Source organism: Chrysemys picta, chromosome 1, assembly GCF_011386835.1.
Source record: "Chrysemys picta bellii isolate R12L10 chromosome 1, ASM1138683v2, whole genome shotgun sequence".
NCBI lineage: Eukaryota > Metazoa > Chordata > Testudines > Emydidae > Chrysemys > Chrysemys picta.
In genome coordinates this window covers 116,419,707-116,441,318 of record NC_088791.1, presented here as the reverse complement: position 1 = coordinate 116,441,318, position 21,612 = coordinate 116,419,707, and the positions used below count along the sequence as shown (strand labels likewise).

The 21,612-nt window shown below is 43.8% G+C and overlaps 1 long non-coding RNA gene across 1 annotated transcript in view; it reads right to left on the bottom strand.

Moving 5' to 3' along the window:
• Nucleotides 1-27: 27 nt before the first annotated feature.
• LOC135975713 (uncharacterized) overlaps nt 28-21,612 on the bottom strand; it is a 124,631-nt gene continuing 103,046 nt past the window's right edge. Inside the window, exons 2-3 of the long non-coding RNA XR_010592712.1 lie at nt 3,574-3,707; nt 28-808 (exon numbers count right to left, since the gene is read on the bottom strand). This is a non-coding gene — a long non-coding RNA (uncharacterized LOC135975713). The remainder of the gene's footprint in view (nt 809-3,573; nt 3,708-21,612) is intronic.

The following is a 21,612-nucleotide window of genomic DNA, read 5'->3' as shown; positions in this document are numbered from 1 at the left end:
CATGCATGACACAATGAATTGTAGAGCTCCCAATACTTATTTTTTATTCTTAATTCTTAACAAAAAGAGAACATACTTGGTTAAGGTTGCCAGGAGACTAATTACTGTTTATTCATAGAGATATTTTTACAGAACATAAGAAATAAAGGATAGCAGATTCTGAAAATTCCACTTGAGACGGTTGTGTCACAGCATAAACTGATTGACATTCTACATACATCATCATCTGCCTACATCCCGCTACCTATTAATGAGGCTCTGCTAGACCTTCCAAAAATAATTTGGCATACTCCATTGACAATACAACCTACTTCTAAGAGAGCACACAAAAATATTGTTTTCTCTGAGGATTTGGAATTTTTATTTTCGCATCCTTCCCCTGACTCCCTTTTGGTCGATGCAGTAAACAAATGTGGAAGACAGCTTCACACTACAGTGTCACATGGCATCAAAGATTTAAAAAGCAACTTCACTTACTTGGCCGTAAGTCATATTCATTGGCTATTCTACAATTTGGGATTGCCAACTACAAAGCCCTCATTGCAAAATACAACCATATTAACTATTCAAAGTTTAATTCCTTTATTGAGCATGTTTTACCAGAGCAGAGGGAATAATTTCAGGCAATCATTGCAAATGGTCAACTGCTGGCCAGAATATCATTGCAGGTTTCTCTGGATACCACTGATACAACCGCTTGTTTTGTCTCTATGGCGGTAGCCATGAGGAGGGCTTCCTGCCTTCAGCTCTCAGGGTTTCAGAGGGAAGTCCAAAATACAGTTAAGGACCTTCCTTGCGATGGATGAAGCTGTTTGCAGAAAAGACCAATGAATCTCTGCATAAGGTGTTGCCTTATATATCAAAAGTGTATACACTTGCACTGAGGTTGAGATGGAAATAGGGGACAGACTTGTTGAAAGTCTCTGGGTAAGGAGTTAAAAAAAAGTTAAAAAAACAAAGGTGAAGTCATGGTAGGGGTTTACTACAGACTACCTCACCAGGAAGGGGAGATGGATGAAGCTTTGTATAAACAACTAACAAAATCATCCAAAGCACAGAACTGGTGGTGATGGAGCACTTCCACTACCTATTGGGAAAATAACACAGCAGGGCACCAATTATCCAACAAGTTCTTGGAATGTATTGGAGACAATTTTTTATTTTAGAAGGTGGAGAAAGCCAGTGGGGGAGAGACTGTTCTAGGTTTGATTTTGACAAATAGGGAAGAACTGATTGAGAATTCGAAAGCGGAAGGCAGCTTGGATGAAAGTGTTCATGAAATATTCGAGTTCATGATTCTAAGGAATGATAGGAGGGAAAACAGCACAATAAAGAAAATGGGTTTCAAGCAGGCAGACTTTAGCAAACTCAGGGAGTTTGCAGGTAAGATCCCAGGGGAAGCAAGTCTAAGGGGAAAAGTAGTTTGAGAGACTTGGCAATTTTTCAGAGAGACACTATTAAGGGCACAAGAGAAAACTATCCCACTGTGTAAGAATGATAGGAAATATGGCAAAAGATTACCCTGGCTTAACAGGAGATCTTCAAAGTTCCTAAACTCAAAAAAGAGTCCTATAAAAAGTGGAAACTAGCTCTAATTAGAAAGGATGAATATAAACAAACACAAGTATGTGGGCAAATAATTAGAAAGGGCAAGGCACAAAAAAAGATTAAACTACCTAGAAACAAAGGGTAACAAGAAAACATTCTATGAATACATTAAAAACAAGAGGAAGACCAAGGTCAGGCTAGGCCCATTACTCAATGGAGGGGGGGGTACAATAACAGAAAGGGGGTGGGGGGTACAATAACAGAAAATGTGGAAATGGCAGAAATGCTAAATGACTTGCCAGAAGCTGGGAATGGACAACAGGGATTATCTGTTCTGTTTGTTCCCTCTGAAGCACCTGGTATTGGCCACTGTCAGAAAACAGGATACTGGGCTAGATGGACCTTTGTCTGACCCAGAATGGCCCTTATGACTCATGACTAGGTACATCTTTCCACGACAAGGCTCTTTTGGTAAATTTCCTTCCTACAGCCTCTCTGGTGATCCCTTAACCCCAAACCCTGGGAACTCAGCAGATTGTAGGTCTCAATCCAGTTAGCAGAGTAGTGAGTGCCACCTCATCAAACCCAAGTGCTTCTTACCCTCCTACGCAGCCTGAATACATTCCAGTGGCACATACAGAGGTAAGGGATTTCATTTCCCAGTGCATGGGGTTACCTGAGTCTGAACTTTAAAGACCAAGTACAGCCTGTCACTGTCCAACCTAGAAGCTGATGTTTTTCAGTGGTGAACTGATTCTTCTTCGAGTGCTTGCTCATATCGATTCCAATTAGGTGTGCATGCGCCGCCTGCACAGCCGTCGAAGAATTTTTACCCTAGCAACACCCAGTGGGTTGGCTGTGGAGCCCCCTGGAGTGGCGCCTTCATGGCGCTTGATATATACCCTAGCCGACCCAGCGCTTCCTCAGTTCCTTCTTGCCGGCTACTCTGACAGAGGGGAAGGGGGGCAGGTTTGGAATGGATATGAGCAACACATCTCAAAGTACAACAGTTACAAAGGTGAGTAACTGTTTTTTCTTCTTAGAGTGCTTGCTCATATCTATTCCAATTAGGTGACTCCCAAGCATTACCTCGGCAGTGGGGTCAGAGTGAAACAACGTGTATTGTAGGACCGCTCTACCAAACGCTGCGTCATCTCTAGCATGCCAGACGATGGTTCATAGGCATGGGAGTCCTGGGGAGCCTGTCAGGAGGTGGGGTTGTGGATAGGGGTCAGGGAGCAGAGGGGGTTGGATAGGGGGTTGGGTCCCAGGGGGCGGTTAGGGGCGGGGGGTCCTGGGAGGGGGCGATCAGGGGACAAGGAGCAGGGTGGGGTTGGATGGGTCGGGAGTTCTGAGGGAAGCAGTCAGGGGTGGGGAGTGGGAGGGGGCTTGGGATCAGGGGCCAGGCTGTTTGGGGAGGCACAGCCTTCCCTACCCAGCCTTCCATACAGTTTCTCAACCCCGATGTGGCCCTTGGGCCAAAAAGTTTGTCCACCCCTGGTTTAGAGAGAGAGGGGGGGCATTTTGGGATTCTTCATAATAAAATATGTTGCATAAATGTATAATTATATGCTGTGCAAATGTTAAGTATTAGTAGAACTCAACCACAGGTTGTTGACACCTAGATACAGTAGAACCTCATTTACAAACACCTCGGGAATGGAGGTTGTTTGTAACTCTGAAATGTTCTTAACTCTGAACAAAACGTTATGGCTGTTCTTTCAAAAGTGTACAACTGAACATTGACTTCATACAGCTTTGAAACTTGACTATGTAGAAAAAAATGCTGCTTTCCCTTCTGTAAAAGTAGTTTACGTTTAACACGTTTTGGTTTTTTTGGGGGGGGGTTGGGGAGGAGGGGGGAGGTGTCTGCTGCTGCCTGATTGTGAACTTCAGGTTTCAAATGAGGTGTGTGGTTGGCTGTTTAGTTCGTAACTCTGAGGTTCAACTGTATATAACAATGAGGTAAGAAGTGTTCAGTATAGCAGCTCATGTTTTAGTTCACAATCATTCATCCCTTCTTACCTGGTCATCTGCTGTTTCTTCTCCTGGTCTCTATTTGCTTCCAGAAACAGTAGTCCCAAATAAAGGGGATCTGGAGGCTGCAAAAGAGTGACACACTGCTGTGAAGTAGCTTCTTGCTTTCTCCAAACCTGCATCTTGGAAAAAAAAGCTTTTTAAAATTACAAAAACATGTACACAGAATTGTTGGGACTGGGATAAAAACTGCAGTTGATCCAGTTTGCTGAGCTGATTGCACAGCCGGAACAAACAGCTCACACACCTTATCTTACCGCAATGACTCTGTTATGCTGGTTTTTACATCAGTGTAACTCCATTTACTTTAATGGAGTTACTCCCATTTTATGCCAGTGTACATGAGAATTGGGCCCAGAATCTTTTAATAGTTCATGCTGTAGTGTTCAGATCAGTGTTATGAATTATTACAGTATAGTGGGACTTTTTTTATTATTTGTTGTGTTGTTTCAATAAGGGCACCTCGAAACAGGAAGAAGGCTGATTTTAATGTTAAAAGCCTACCAACAACTTGCTTGAGTCAAAGTCCAGATGATTTACTTCCCCACTTGATGCTCACCCAGGTCAGCTTGATGTGCAGTAGGTGTCATGAGCAGAACAATTTACCTTCCATTGCATGAGCCTGCCAACACTCTGTAAGATCTTTAGAATTACTACACAGGAGTCAAAATTTTTTAGTGTCACCTCAAAGTCTTTCATAAGCTTCAGTGGCACTTTGCCTGAATCAGGAACTGAAGATTTGATACTGCTGCCCACGTTGATTCTCCTAGTGGAAGGATTGAAGACAATGCCACGAAAATCATCCACTTCTAACCATAAAACTACACACCAATGAAATAACAGCAAATAAAAGAAGAGATATTAAATAGGCTCCCAAAAGCTGGTTCATGGAAGACTTCCAGGTGGGCTTGGGAGCTATATCTATCGCACTGTTGAAGCAGCTACTGGTCTTTTAGTGGCTGAAGCTAAAAAATAAACAAACACCTTCTCCTATTGCGGTTACTTCCTGTCTGTCCCCATTGGGCCTTTATCTGGTAAATCCAACCACAGTCCATTTGCAGACTACTCAGAACTAAAGGAGTTGCAAAATATATAGAATTGCACAGCAACCTGAGAGAACTGAGCAGCATAAGGCTGCAGAAAATGAGAGGAGATTCTATTTGTAATAAACAAAAAACCCTACACCTCTTGGAAAAAAAAAAAAAAACCCGGCAGAGGGCAGAGATATTAAATAGACACATAACCAAGCAGATGAAGCTACTGCACTGAAGTGATTGTATCTAAGCCTAATCAGGAGGTGAATAAGGAGGGGAATCTGTAATTTTTATCAGAGATGATGTACTTTGGAGACTGTGTGAGCTACAGAGGGTTTTCCAGCTTGTAAGAGAATCCTGCATGCATCTGAATGGGGGGGGGGGGGGGGGAGAAGCAGTGAAACATCAATACATCTGGATGATAATGTATGGGCAATATGATCCTTCTCCTCTCTTCCCTTTCTCTCCCTGCCTCCTGCCACTCCCCCCCAGTTCTTAGAGCTTATATAATTTGTAGGGTATAGCTGTAGGTTGAATGCACTAGAGCGCAACACAATCACAAACACTTGAGCATGTCTGACGCTGACATTCCACCCAGCAGCACACAGAGTTTGGGAGGGAAGATGAATACAAACCTGACCTAATACATAATTTCCCATTAGCAATAAGAATAAACTCTGAAAGTTAGAAAGCTGGATGACTCAAGTATTCTCGAGTGGGGGCAGAATTTACAAATTATTATTTAAGACAGAACCAGAATGTAATAATCATCCAACCAAATAATTACTTTCCACCAGCATTCCCAGGTCCCATTCTGCGCAGGTTAGCACCTTTGCGTATCTGAACCTGTTCAGCCAGGCTCCCTAGCTTAATCAGATCCCCCTGCAGGTATGGCTTGCATAAAGGCACAGGAACAAACTCCAATTCTGAACCCTGAGTCTATCTGAGGGAGGCTTTTCCCATCCGTTCCTGAAACAGCAAGAGAGTGGGGGGAAAGGTATTCTATTCATACAGAGTAACTAGATTAACCTTCTGTTGTAGCATGAAATCACAGACACCTTCACCTTTCCTTGGGTAGCTCTAGACTGCCCATGGAAGGGGTAGAAGCTCTCTCTTCTTCACTGCCATCTATTCTGGAAACTGCATTTTTAGCTGACGACCCAGCCCTTTTGAAAATCAAGCCATTTACTTAGGTGCCTAAATATGGATTTGGGAGACTAACTGTAGACTCAGGTTGTTTTAAATCTTGGCCTTATTTTCTTCTCCAGGGTTGATATTATCTGAGACAGGAAAGCTATTCTGGGTAAGTTATGTTTAAACTGATGTAACTCTTTCCCAGCAAGAGACCGTAAATTTCTGTCATCTTTCTAGGTCTATTTTTAATTACTGTACAAAATAAATTGAGTCCCTATAGTTAAACAGTTAATATGTAACCTGAAATATATTCCTACTAATTTAACATAACAGTTGGTCCATTTAAAACTAAATTTATCTTCTAAGGCCATGTCTATACTACAAACTTTGGCTGATGCAAGTTACGTCAGCATAAAGCTGACAGTATATCGCTTATGCACACTTGGCTCCTTGTGTCGGTGCTGCATGTACTCATCAGGAGCGCTTGTGTCAATGCACAGTGCAGTGCATCCTGGATAGGAAACCCAGTGTGCAACTTGCTACCATCTAGTGCACTGTCTTTTGGGAAGTTTTGGCAATTCATGGTGGGGCAGAAACATCGCACAGAGGTGACTGGAGCAAGGGGTCAATTTCCCAGCATGCATCTTTCTCTTCCCATAATGTCATCCCTATCTCATTGTTTTCATGCTTTTTTAAAAAATCCCACAAACTTGCGTGGCCATCCTTGCTATCCACCATCTCTGACAAAAGCATGAAACCTGCACCGCTCTGCACTATTGTCATGAACGTTGCAAGCGCAGGACACATGATCCTCTGGCATTTGCAAAGCCTCAAGAAGAATCAAATCAGTGGGGAACATGATGATTTCATGGAGAACAGATTGCTAAGAGACAGCAAAAAACAATTCAAGGTTATTGGTGACCTTCACGGAGCAACTGCAGACAGTGGAGTGCCATCTCTCGGCCTGAAAACAAGCACTGACTGGTGGGATCGCATTGTAATGCAGGTTTGGGACAACAAGCAGTGGCTGCAGAACTTACAGATGTGCAAGGTCTCATTCCTGGATCTGTGTGACGAGCTCACCCCCAGCCCTCCAGTGCAAGGACACCAGAATGAATGGCACTGAGAACCAAAGAACACAGTGATCGCACTGTGGATTGCTAAAGGTCAGTGGGAAATCATTTCGGAAAGTTGTAATGCAAGTGTGCAGGACCATTAACCATCTCCTGCTACACTAGGGTTACCATATTGCAGTCCCTGAAAAAGAGGACACTGCAAGGGGCCTCGGCCCCGCCCCATCTCCGCCCCTTCCCCAAAGTCCTGCCCCAACTCCTCCCCCTCTCCTGAATGCTCCGCCCCCTGCTCCTCCCCCTCCCCTGCTTCCCGCGAATCAAATGTTCGTGGGAAGCCTGAAACAGGCAGGTAAGCTGGGGCTGGGGCGGGGGCTGGGGCTGGGCGCGAGGAGACGCGGCCCAGTCTGGCCCCTCCGGCCAAGTGGCTCCCTCCGGCGGCCGGCCAAGAGGCTCTGGCCCGGCTCGGGCCCTGGGGCGCCGGCCGAGCACCCCCAGCCCCGGTCGCTCCGGCTCAGCTCGGGCCCCGGTTCTGGCCGCTGGCCAGCGGCCGAGCACCCCCGGCCCTGGCCAAGCAGACGAACATCCCCAGCCCTGGTCACTCCGGCCCAGCTCGGCTCGGGCCCCGGTTCCAGTCGCCGACCGAGCACCTCTGGCCCCACCGGCCCCGGCCAAGCAGCTCTGGCCCGGCCCCGGCCGAGCGGTGCTGGCCGAGCACTCCCAGCCCTGGTCACTCCGGCCCAGCTCGGCTCGGGCCCCGGTTCCAGTCGCCGGCCGAGCACCCCTGGCCCCACCGGCCCCGGCCCTGGCCGAGCGGTGCTGGCCGAGCACTCCCAGCCCTGGTCGCTCGGGCCCAGCTCGGCTCGGGCCCCGGTTCCGGCCAGCAGCCGAGCACCCCCGGCCCCACCGAGCAGCTCCGGCCCAGCCCTGACCGAGCACCCACAGCCCCAGCGGCTCCGGCTCGGCTCAGGCCCCGGTTCCAACTGATCAGGTCTGGCCCAGCCCCGGCCGGCAGCCGAGCACCCATGGCCCCAGCCGAGCGGCTCCAGCCGGCGGCATCCCAGCTCGCAGCCGCCTCTTCCCGAGCTCCGGCTGCTGCTGCGCTGGGAAAGTTGAACCCCGGGGAGGAGGCGGTTCCCTTACCATGCTTCCCTATTTTCCCGGACATGTTTTGGCTTTTTGGAAATTCCTCCCGGTTGGAGATTTGAGGACCAAAAAGCCGGACATGTCCGGGAAAATCCAGACGTATGGTAACCCTAGCTACACAGGACAGATGCTCCACAATGTGCAGGACACAGTGGATGGATCTGCAGCAATGAGGTTTCCGAACTGCAGTGAAGGAATAGATGACACACACATCTCAATTTTGGAACCAGCCCAGCTGCCCCAGAGTATGTCAACAGAAAGGGCTACTTTTCAATGGTTATGCAAGTGTTGGTGGATGCTTCACCAACATCAATGGTGGCTGCTCAGGGAAGGTGCATGACACTCGCATCTTTATGAACACAGGACTGTTCAGACAGCTGCAAGCAGGGACTGTCTTTTCTGACCAACTGATTACCATTATATTGAAATGCCAATAGTGATCTTGGGGGACCCAGCCTACGCATTGTTCCCCTGGCGATTGGCCACCTCGACAACACCAAGGAAAGATTCAACTTCTGGCTCAGCAGGTGCAGAATGGCAGTTGAACAGTGCTCTTGGTAAACTGAAAGGATGTTGACATTATTTACTCACAAGATTGGATCTCTATTTAAAAAATATATATATATATATCCCAGTGGTTATAGCTGCCTGCTGTGTCTTTCATAATATCTTCAGGCAAAGGGGGAAAATTTGCTGCTGTGGCAGAGGGTGAGCGGCTTTCTGCTGAGTTTGAACAGCTAGATACAAGGGTTATTAGAAGAGCTCAGTGCAGAGCTATACAGACCAGGGAGCATTTTAACAGTGAGCATAGTAATGTGTTGTGGTGTACTGTGCTCTACCTGGCCCTGTAGTTTTGGGACTGTGTGGTGCTTGGTGCACATCTATCAATATAACACTGTCAATGCACCTCTTAATTTTGTGGAGTTTGATGTACATTTATGATTATTACATTGTGTTTGTCACGGATTCTGTGAGTTGTGTCATACTGTACATAACCAGTAAGTGGATGTTTTCAATACTGCTAGGCATTCTACAGCATATGTTAGGAACTAATAAAGATGAATTATTTTCCAAAAAAATAGAATGTTACTAACAAACAAGCAAAAACATTAAAACTTAAGTTCTGTTCCATTAATTTATTAACGAAGGGAAAGAACATTCATGTCCATTTTGGCTACACATTCAGCAACCGTGGCTCTCTCAGGTTAGTGTAGGTGAAGCTGTGGTTGTCCTTAACATCCCCCAGTGCGGAGTGGTGGGGGTTGGGATGTTGCCTCTGATGCCAAGTGGAATATAGAGGAGAGGTTGTAGGGAGGTTCTCTAGAGTTCTCCATGGACTACAAGGACAAGCCCATGATGGTTGAACTGTAGGCCTACAAGAGTCTGCAGCATCTGTGTTTGCTGCAAGAGAAGCCCATTATGTCCTGGTGCATCTCTCTCTCCTTTTCCAGCTGGGACTCCTGGGCCTCTCTCTAGTCTGCTCCTTCCTTCTCCATACAGACTGCAATATTCACCCTCCAGGCCCTCTCTGCTGATGGTCTGATGCAGGATGGGCTTGCAGAATCTTGCTGAACCTGTCATCCTGGACTGCCTTCTTTCTCCTCCTTATCTGGCTCAGGCATTCCATGGGTGTGGAGGGGAAACCCTTCAAGGTCGCAGCAGCAGCAGCCTCAGATAAAACACACAGAGGTACCACTGCCAGCATATTCACAATGGAAAGTGAAACTTAAGATTCAGAACTCCCTCCCTCAAGTCTTAAACAAGACATGATTACTGACACTTCTGCTTTGGTATGCTTGTGCACAGCACCACTCACATGGCATATTTGAGGGGTGAGGGAAAGGAGGAGCAAATTGCTTGCTTGCATGAAACTATGAGTAAAGGGCACTGGCACTGAATACTGGCACCATTTCCCCCAAGTGGTGATGATTGTGGCTGCTCTCTCACTCCTGAGGGTAACAAAGGCACCGAGAGCACAGTTGCTCCTGGCGTCCCAAAGCTGCTCGGGCACATATGTTGCTAGCCTATTGACTGCAATGGTGCCTGTTGAAGTTATTGCCAACTGGCTCATGAAAAAAGCAACAGAGGGTCCTGTGGCACCTTTGAGACTAACAGAAGTACTGGGAGCATAAGCTTTCGTGGGTAAGAACCTCACTTCTTCAGATGCAAGAAGTGAGGTTCTTACCCACGAAAGCTTATGCTCCCAGTACTTCTGTTAGTCTCAAAGGTGCCACAGGACCCTCTGTTGCTTTTTACAGATTCAGACTAACACGGCTACCCCTCTGATACTTGGCTCATGAAAGTGTCCTACTGCAGAGGAAAAAATAAGGTTGCAATCCCTACAAATGTTAGGAAGAGGAATGCAGATACTTCCATGAAAATTTCATGAAGATCTCTCAGGAAGATTCAAGGGACATCCCTATGTTCACAACCAAACTGCTCCATATGTGCTGCCCCCAACTCTACAGGGGAATGAAAGGCAGATAGTGCTCTCTCTCTCTTTCTGTTGTATTGCTAATGCTACTACTACAAGTAAATTAATAAACAGGCAATAGCTTGTGTCCTGAAAAGTTGGGGGCACCATCATTGTAATTGGAAAAACATTTACACACTTACTTGAGGTTTCTTTCCCTGCATCAGGCTCGCCCATGCTTGACTGCTAGGACTGACTGGACTGCAGTGGAGTCTCAAGAGATCCTGGCATGCAGCATAGCTGGAACACCCAATGGCATATCTCCCTTCTTCCTCCTCTACCAATGGTCTATGTCTCGGGCTTATCGGAGGTATTCACAGTGGTCTGCAGGGTGGTGGTGGGGTTTCCACCAAAAATGGCATGTGGTTCTTTGTATAAGCAACATGGTCTGTGGCTCGGTACCAGATTGACTGTTGGCCTCTCAGGCCTGGTATACCGATAAAGTTTCTTTGCTTTCACAAGTACTGCAGCTGATCCCTGTTTTACCCCTTCTCCTGCATCCCCCATGCAATCTGCTAGTAGATGTCCACATTTCTATGGCTGGTCCATAGCTATGTCTGCACAGCCTCTTCCCTTCTCAGGCCCAGGCGATCCAATATCTCCTGTCTACCCCACGCTGGAGTGTGTCTAGAGCATGTAGTCAGCACAATTGACTGTGCAGCTGTACCCACCAATAAAGATCTGCTTGGTGTGCTTGTGAAGCCAAATAATCAGGAAAGGCATTTCAAAAATCTGCAGGGTTTTAAAGGGAGAGGTAGGCTTCTGGTCTCTAGGACCACTGGGCTGTGGAGTTCCCAACTGTAACCAGAATGGTCAGTGTCAGGCATTGTGGGACAGCTGCTGGAGAATTCTTAGAGTCAACATAGATAATGCAGTATCTACACTTGCACCACATTGAGCTCAGTACATCAACCATAGCTCAATGCTGTGTCACCATAATAGGGTGCTTACATCAGGGGAGACAAGTTTTAGTGTAATCACGTGCAGGGGTGCGGGAACTATTTGTATAGTGGGGGTGCTGAGAGCCATTGAACCAAACTCGAAACCCTGCATATAATGGAAACCACTTCAAGCCAAGAGGTGCGGCAACAAATCCCAGCACCTCTAGTTCCAGCCTCCATGGTCACATGCACAAGTAGGTCGATGCAAGTTGGCTTGCATTGAACTACCTTTGTAGTGTAGACCAGGCATAAAATTGTTTAAAAGGTAATATAACATGAGGTCTTAAATATGAACCCTTAAATATATATGAAGGCCACACACACACACACACATATTTGATCTCTACTGAACTTTGCAAAACACCCTGAGGTCCTTCTGTGAAACGCTATATAAATAAAGGGAATTATTTACTGTAAATGAGTCAAGTAGATAAAGTTACATCTATTTTGAAACAAAGAAATGGTACCGAATTATTCTATATTGTTCATTTTCTTTTTTTTTAAAATAGTAAAGCAGAAATCTAAATATTGAAACATTAAAAAAGGTACTTTATTATCCTAATTAACAGTTCATTTTTAATAGACCAAACTTTAAAAAAAAATTTTTTTTTTGCCAAAGTATTTGACAAATCTTTAGGTGAATTCACTGCCAGGAAACACATCATTTTAAAGATGCTGTGATGTTCTTAAATTCTTACATCCTTTAGGTAACTGCCATTTAAAAACAAGCAGCTTCTTAAGGAGAAAAGTTTGTAAACTTTAGTGCTTCCAACAATGCCCTCTTGTGGCTCATTGCTCACAGCTCACTTGTTCAGTAAGATTTTGAACATATTGTTTCTATTCCAGTTAAAACATCAGCTATAAAAACCTCAAAGAGATTGGTCACAATGTAAAGATAAAATTCCTCCTTCAGTCAGATGTTAAGGGATAACAATCAGTATTGTTCGTCTCAACAACATAAAAGTTGTACAAGCTAGCAATCAAATAACTAATAAAATGGAAACTGTGTAAGGTTTTTCTTCCTTTACAACTGACATTTCTAAGCTTAGTGGTGGAGACATTTTGCTGAAGTGACACTGTTTCTCTATTATGAGAGACAGTGTGGCCTAGAGGAATGAGCCCTAGAGTGGCCCTCAGTCACCACCCTTCTAGGCTCTGAGCTTCTTGTTAGCTGTAGGGTGGCATCAGGGCTTTCACAGCTATGAGAATGCTGACTGGTTGAAACTTATTCCTAGGTGCCAATGCAGTTAGGCAGCAGTAGAGTGGTGGTTTTGAAAATTTCAATGATGCCTAAAAGGTACACAGGCATCTAACTATCTTTGAGAATCTGGGCCTAAATAACTTGCCCAAGGTCCCCCACAAAATATGTGCCAGAGCAGGGACTCAAACCTGCTTTTCCAAAGTCTTAGGCTAAGTGCCTTACTCACTGGACCATCTATTCTCTTAGGAGCCCTGTGGCCCATGCAGAAGCTTTACAAAGAGCTTGACGAGCTTTTCATCTTTCTTTAACAGCTGTCACAATGAAGCTCACGACTATGCAGATGGCCAGCCCAATGTCTACGCACCAATTAAGCCCTTACTTACACTCAGGGGGCGCATAGACCTTGCTCTGGCTCTCTGCACCGGGACACATTTCACAAAGCTCTAATGCTTACACAAAATACATAATCCAAAAATGGTATCCAACTATGTTTTATTCTTACTAAAAGTAGAATGGAAACTGGTTTAAAGTCTGCTTCATAGGGCAGTCTCACTGGCAGTTACAGGTCAGCAATATTTCACTTAGCAGCAAGATGGTTGCATCCAGTACTAAGATCCAAAATGCTAATTTTAATGAATCTTAAATGTAAATTAAAAATTGATTGTGGTAAACATAGCTGAGCTGGTGCATGTTGAGGCCCAAAGCTCCAAACTTTTATTCACTTGTAGTGAGGTAGAGTGACCTCCCACTGCGTCAGTGGGGGAGGACCCACGCTCTGATCCCAGGTGGGCAGCACCAAGCCATGCCTGCCCCTCCCATTGGAAGTTAGGAGGTGGGACAGGATGTATAAAGGGCAGGTCCTGGAGCTCAGATGTGTGGCAACTGCTGGAGTAGACAGATGCTTTCTGCCTGCTCCTGGAGACTGAAGAAGAGCCCCACCAAGCTGAGGACTGTCCAGAGATGCTGGAGCAGTCAGCCAACCCAGACACTGAGGAGTTGCCGGGACTGCCGCTGGCTACCTACCCCAGGGAGATGGAGGACACCCATGGATCCCGGTACACCCCGAAGGGAGGGTGGAAGTGGCCCAGGGACAGCTGACTCCAGTCTGGTTGCATTGCTGCCTGAAACACTGCTGGTGTGTTGTGACTGGATTCCCCATTGACCAACTGGCAGAACACACTGCCACTGTTAGTGCCCTGGGCTGGGATCTGGTGGAGTTGGGTGGGCCCAGGTCCCCCTGCCACCCCACCCCTAGGCCAAAAGGCCTGTGTTAGCTAACCATCTACCAGAGCTAGGACATTAGACTACTCATTGCTCTGCCCGGCCTGAGGGCCTGGGCCCCTGAACTATCCACAGCTCTGCCCTGCCTGAGGGCCTGAGCTTCCTAGACTGTTTGGTGCCCACCCCCTGCCTGGGGCCGGAGTACACAGACTGCTTATAGCCTGCCCAGCCTGAAAGCCAGAGTCCCTTAAGACTGTGAGTCCGCTCCACCCTGCCTCCGGGGCCCCAGACTTGGCTAATTCCCTGACAGTAGTGGACACCCCTTGACATAATGAGGCAGAGTGGGAAGAACCACCGTTACCCCAGGAACCCAACTAGTAGACTTACTACTCTACTTCCAGTCTAGGACTACTTACACATGTAAAGCTACTTGTGTATACATTTTTGCAGCAATCTGATTGTTGGGCTGAGCTAAATGGGTGTAGTTTTAAATTAATATGTAACAATATTTTTAGCAAATATAATACATACATTCATCTGCCACCCTTAAAAATCAGTTGCTTTAGATAACTAATTCAGTAGTTGCAGTATTCCCTTAGGAATTCCCCATACTAACTATATGGAATACTTGCAAGTTTTGAGCCAAATCACCTACTTAGGCAAAACTGGAAAGTTTTTATAAGTGAACTAATTTACACTTACCTTTTTTAACATTTGAAATCTCCTTATGTTTGTTTACATTTTAATCATCACAGATTTCCAAACAAATACCCAAACACCAGATTTTTCTATAAATAAAATGAGAGAGAATATCTGGTGCTAGTAAAAAACATCCCTGGAGAATCAAAACCCCTGTGTATATTAAGAAGTACCTCATGGTGACCAGCGTCCTCGCTCTACCCAGCCAGACCATGGTTTCTCAACCCTGACGTGAAAGGATCCACATCCAAAAATGAGGGTAGTTCATTTCATCATCCCGCTCAATCACTGACTGTTCTGCTGTGTTACGTTGCTGGGACAAAATTACTGCCAAATGTGGCTGTGTTTAGTTGTGGCATCGCACTTATCTGGTGAGGTCCCCAAATGCATTTCACATAGGTCACTGAATATCAGATGACACCATTGTCTAGTCACTAATGACTGGGCTGGATTTGAATTAGCAGCTTAGAAGTGAAAAGCTGTTTAGTCCATTACCACTGGCAAAGTCATGTTATTCTACATTGCAATATACTTATGGGTTGTGAAGGCATGATACTGTGAAGGGGGGTGTCACTGGATACTCTGCTCACTGCTGTGGCATAGCCTTGTGGCTGTGTGTGGGGATACATCTCAACCTAGTCTGACATCCTCTCCTTTGGTTGCTTGTCCTGTAGCTCTTCTCCCCACCCCCGCCTCACGGTTAGGTTACTCCCTCTTCATGGTTTGGCCCTCTGCCCAGGTCACTGAAGTCCTCCCCTGCCAGAGTATCAAAGTCCCATTAGATGATCGTCTCAGGCAGTCTTCTGGGTCCCCTACTCCATCTGTGCTGCTTCCCCAGTGGCCACTAGGGGAAACTGGGCCTGCTCACTACTCCAGGTTCCAGCCCAGGGACCCTCCAACCAGCGGCCAAGGTCTGCACTGTTCCAAACCTTGCTGCTGTTTTCCTGGGCTGTTTCCAACTTTGCCTCTATCAGGCTCCTTCTCCACCCTCCTCTGGGTACACCCTTCCCTCAGGGCCAGGATGCCATGGCTTCTATTCTCCCCCTGGTTTCCTCTTTTCCCTCTCTCTGCCTGGAGAGTGACTTCAGGGCTTCTCTACTGCAGCCCCCTTCTACTCTGCTTCCTGGTTTTGTAGCCACTTAGCCTGTCCCTTGCCCCAACCGGCGTTTATCATCAACTAAAAGCTTACCAACCCTGACTCCCCCACAGGTGCAGCCTGTTACAGGGCAAATTGGTCCCTTCTTTCTGCTCTCTACACATGTGCCTCTACTGATGTGAGGTAGGCATCCCATCCCAGGTGGTGATCCTTCTAATCCTGCCCCCCTTCCTTATGCAAATATTGCTTATCCAGACCCACAGAAGTAGAGTTAGAGCCAGGTGAAATGCTTGCTTCTGACTAATATTTTATTCGCCACATTGACTGAAGTTGAATTTCATGTCAAATTTGGTGAATAGTTTCAACTGAAAAAAGATTTTTAAAATATTTTCAAAATGAAACATTTCAATTTTTTTAAATTTCAAAAGCACATTTTGTTTCATAATGTGCTACATTTATTTTTTAAACAATTGTTTTTATTTTGGGTCAACCTGAAACAATTTTTCAAACAAAAAATCAAATATGTGCATAGCTCTAGATACAATTATCTATGGAAAAGACAGACACAGATAGAAAAGATTGTAAAGTCAATTGTTCCTCTTCCCTTGTATTAATCCTATCACATATCCCCTCTGCCACCAGAACTGACAGTGAGATGCAAGCCTTAGCTTCTAATGTTTGACTCAACGGGGGCGAGGGGTGTCAAATCCTGCTAACTGTTATACAGGTATAAATCCACAGTGACTCCAATGAATGGACTGGAGTTACTCTGGAGTTAACTAGTGTAAAGTTTGAGCAAAAATAGGCCCTGGGAATTCATTTTAAAATCTTTCAGATATGTAAACAGATGGATAAATCAAACACATTCTTAGATCAAGCTGTACCAGAAGAAACATCTCATCTGACTTATGGTGGCAGTAAGATGCTATGATGACAGCTAACAATAGAGAAGGGAGACTAAATAAGGGATGGAACTTTTTTTCCCTACTAAGCTCTCATGATTTAATACAAGGCATGCACTGTTAATGGTGGTTTTGAGTGATACCTGTATGTTTTATAGGTTTATAAATTGGTTGTAGTAAAATCTTATATATCCTATATCACTAGGTATTGTTTCAGCCTATTACAGGATATATCTATCTAGAGTTGACTGAATTGTATTAATCTGATCCTAGTTTAATGATGCCTTAACGTTTTTATGAGAGAATTTAATGTTTGCAATATCCATGTTCCTTATTTGAAAGTGTGACTTATAGGTTCTCATCGTCCTTAAATTATGAAATCCTTCAGCTAATAAAGGAAAATGATTATGGTTTGTAAAAAAGGCAAAATCATTTAACAATCTATATAACTGCCTAATGTAGGTTTTTGCATAATAATTGTAATTTAGCCATTAGGAATTCTAAAGGCAGTTATCAGTCATTTGCTGCAATACTGAGGAATAAGGGAAAACTCAAATCATGTAAGGATTCTACACTTTCAAAAGGGAGAGAAAAAATACACCCTGAATCAATAATGCACTTAGCAGTAAAAATAGTTGTTAATTCCCCTGAAATAGCCAGTTGTTGATGGTAATTTTTCCAATTATGTAATATTAAGTTGTCAGCTTTGCCCCTTTTCCCTTTCTTTGATAAATGCGAAATGATCATCATTTGATGCTTGTATTTTTGTTAGCAGAACAGTGATGGGCAAAGCTCAGAAGCAGAGATAGCTTCCAGCTGCCAAATTTAAAATGAGTTTTGAAGAAAGTGTGTGTTAAACACACAGTTAAGTAACTTGCTCAAGGTCACACAGTAAGCCTGTAGCAGATTTGGTGCATAATATAGTGGTGGCCCTTCATAACTTGCCTTCATAAGACAACTAAATTTAAATTGCCTTCATATCTGTAGTATTCCTTATCATTCCCCCTACTTACATGGGCAATAGTGTACTGGAATTCTGCAAATAATGAGCTCAGGTAACAGGCTTTATTATCTACGGCAATTGGCAAGTCACTAAGGGCAACCACTGTAGGTATGTCACACAGTATACCTACATAATAGCTATTGCAGGAGTATGTGTTAAACAGTCAAGATCTTCCTCTGTTAAAGTGTACTTCTGCTGTGGCATGGATGTTTATAATGAGTTCCATTATACCTGCCGTGCAAGCTGAAGGAGCCCATAATAAAAAGTGCTAAACGAGTGAACCTTACAAGTGCTATAACAATCCTACCACAGGAACACCAATTATTATCGATGTTCCCGTAGTGGAAAACTGTCTTAACACCAGCTATGGTATTCCTCTCCTCCACCCCCTCGCAATCTTTTCTCACTTCACCTATGTTTGCTCTACAATATAATTTATATACCATCAGGTGTGGCAGGGCAGGCTTTCAGCTACTGTCAGATGTTGCAACACACAACAGCTAGAATTGATGACAATCTTGCCCTGGGTATAGAGAATGAAATCAGACTCCTATAATGCTAGTTGCCATTTAGAAAGGTCAGCTTTTGCCCATACAATAGTATCTGAGAGACCTCTTTTACCCCTTATACTTACTGTGGTAATGATTCTGTGTGTTTGGGGAAAATGCTGACTTTTATTGGTGACCACCTTATACTCAGATTGATTTTAATAATATGTGATCCATTCTTTGAGACCAGACTATCATCTGGATATTCTGAAAATATAAGCATCAATGGCTTGATTGAGGATAGATTTTTCATAAGTTATTGATACACCTTGACTAAATTAATAATGGTGCAACCCCAAGCGAGTTAGTAAAGATGCCAACTTAATAATGGTGACAAAAATAATATATTCTCATGTAGGCTGCTGGATATTAGTTTGTTTAAGCAAATTTGGCTTTGAAGAGTTAAAATAGTTTAAATTCTTAATTATAAATTATGTATTGTTATAATAGGTTCTTGCCTGTCTCTTTGAAGAGGTTATTTCTCACTTCTGTCATAATCACAAAGCACTTTGAGGAGAATGTTGTTCTTTGGGATGTAATATACATTTTAATATGTATATTAAAAATTCCACATTGTACTTTGGCTCCAACTTTTGAGTCCAGCTGCCATTTAAAGAGATTGGCTATTGTTGTCTGTAGCACAAAGGCATCAAGAAACAGAACGGTTTCTGAAACAAAATCTATGATAGAAGTATGATTATGGTCTACTTAGAAGAACTGCTCCCAGTGCATCTACAATGCATACCAGCCAATACAACTTTGGAAGAGCACACATAGGGGATTTAGACAGCCTCAAATTACATACAATTCTGAAGTTCATTAAACATGAAGCAGAAAAAAAAATTGTCCACCGCTAAATTTCTATAGGAACATTCTAAAGAGCACTGGGCCAAATGTAATGTTGGTGTAAGTGGGGGCAACGTCCTGGTTTTTTATTTGAATGTGTTTGTATTATGTAGTTCAGGCTTCATTCTAAAAAGTCTGTCTGTTGCAAGATATGGGTGATAAATATACAGATATGGACTTGATCCAAATGAAAAAGTCTTTTCATTGACTTCAGTGGGTGTTGGATCCGTTTGTATAACACCACTAGTCTGAAGATGGGATCAGAGGGCCATATGCTGTCATTTTATTTTATGGAAAACTATACTCACATTAATGAAGATTTCCATGGGTGGCCTGATGGCAAGTTATAGCTATAATGTTTAGAACTATTTTTGCCTCATTTACAGTATAATAAATACTTCCAAAAGAGCTATCTGAGACATTCTTTCAGAACTAACTGTTCTTTGGTTTAAGCTAATATAATACACCATTTCAGGTTAATTATTTTAGTTAAGCCATAAAGCGCTATTTAAATATAAATAGCAAGAAACTGGGCTATTAATAATTATTGCAAATGTCACTGATTTCAGATTATAAAATTTAATAGACTATCACCATTAAAACATGTGCTCTCTGTAATTACACTGTGTACCAACTTGTGCTTTATTCTCTCTGGTGGATAATTAATGAACACTCTTTTTAATGCTTCTGCCTGATGAAACACTTTTCTTTGAAAGAAAACAGGAATTTGCCAGGAGGCAGCTGAGGTGTGGAGGTTGAACAATACTTCCCACAGATGTGGAGTTGGGCCAAGCTGCGAGTGGGAGAGACAGCTAAATGTTTTTCTTATTAAAAAAATAAGTCTTCTTTTGGTAAACATGGCCATGATTTAGTAAGATACTTACGCATGTGCTTAGTCCATCCCAACTAAGCAGTTGCCATTTTGGCCAAAGCAAAGGAGAACCCCCCAGAACTAGAAGCATAAGTCTCTACAGCTTGAACTAAAGAGCCAGGCTATGTGGCTAGGGATGCAACAGACTCATCTTTGTGGTTCAGACACAGGTCGGGATATAGGAAACACACTGAACAGTGGGTTCCTCTTTGTTAATAAGGATGGATCTGAGCATATGCTCAACTTAATAAAGACCTATATATTGCACATATAGAGGGATGATTTTTTTGTTTATCTAGGAGAAGTCAAGTCAAAGAAAAGAAGTGTTCAGTTGGTCAGGCTAGCCTCTGTGTGTCTGATCATTTCATTGTAATTCTTTTCACCTTCTCCCTCTGAGTCTTATACATGGCACAGATATATTTGAGACAAACAATGAGAATATTAAAATTTTCATTTTAGCTTAAGATCAAACACTGTTCTGTATAGGTTAAAGAAGCTATTTACATAAATTTACTCATAGTTTCAAGCTAGGTGGATGAAAAATTCCATGGAATATGTATTTAAAGGCAGCTTTTTAGGTGCTCTAGCAAGTTGAGGGGGAAGGGAGATGGGAAGAACATGCTAATCAATACATTACAATAGCACAACAGGTAATACTGTTTGGGAAATCAGGAAACCTGAATTTTACTTCCATCTCTGCCATAGGGTAAAATTGCCAAAAGTACCTAAGTCCTGTTCCAATGACTCTTTTTGTATTTAATACAAGGTGGAATATCTTAAACATGAGAGAATCAGGGAGACCTAACCCAGAATATTTTATAGCCTTGTGATTAGGGCACTCACCTGGGTTCAAGTCCCTGCTTCAAATCAAGTAGAGTAGGGATCTGAACCATGCTCTCCCACTTCCCAGGTGAGTGCTCTAACCAGTGGGCTCTTATGTATTGGAGATGGGGCACCACCATCACCAATCTTTATGAGAAAGGGCTGACCTGGCTTAGGTGCCAACATTCAAGAAAGGGTTCACGGTCATGAATCCCAAGTGGAGATAGGCACCTAACTCCCTTTGAGAGGCAGGGCTTAGGCCACACCCCTTTTCTCTATGTTTCCTACTGGCTAGCATAGGCAGCTCCCCACTCAGCATGCTGGCTTCTGTGAATCCCTTTCTAGGTGCTTAGTTCTCCCCATGCATTGTATGGGGCATCTGGATGCCTAACATGGAGTTGTGAATTCCACTAGTTAGTAGGGTGCCTAAAAGTTAGGAGTTGCAATGCCTAAGCCCCAGCTGGGAATCTTGCCCTAGGGGGCCTAAGTCCCATTTTCAAAAATGACTTATGCCCCTATGTATCTAAATCACTTTTGAAAATGGGATGTAGGCTCCCAAATCACGTAGGCACTTTTGAACATGTAACCCTAAGTCACTTACCTCCCTGTGCCTCAGTTCACTATCTGTAAAATGAGCACAATAATACATATCCATCTATAAAAAGAGCTTTGAAATTTTCAGAGGAAAAGTGTCATGTGTATGAAAATATTTATTATTACATTTTAACAGGGAGCCAGAAACTTTTGCAATGAGTGAAATAAGCATCTAGAAAGCAATCCAAGGGGGCCTTTATTCAAAGAGCTGAGTGTATCAATTTATAAAATTAGTGCAACTAGCAAATCCTAGCTGCTAATGTCAACATATCACCCTAATGCAGAAGACATACGGCAATAGATGAGATAGTAAATATTTTCTGAGGCGAGGTCAATATTTGTTATACTTGATGCTATTTAATACTTTAAATCCAGTAATGCGTAAGGGCCTAGACTTCAGAAGAGTTGTTGAGCACTCAGAGCTCC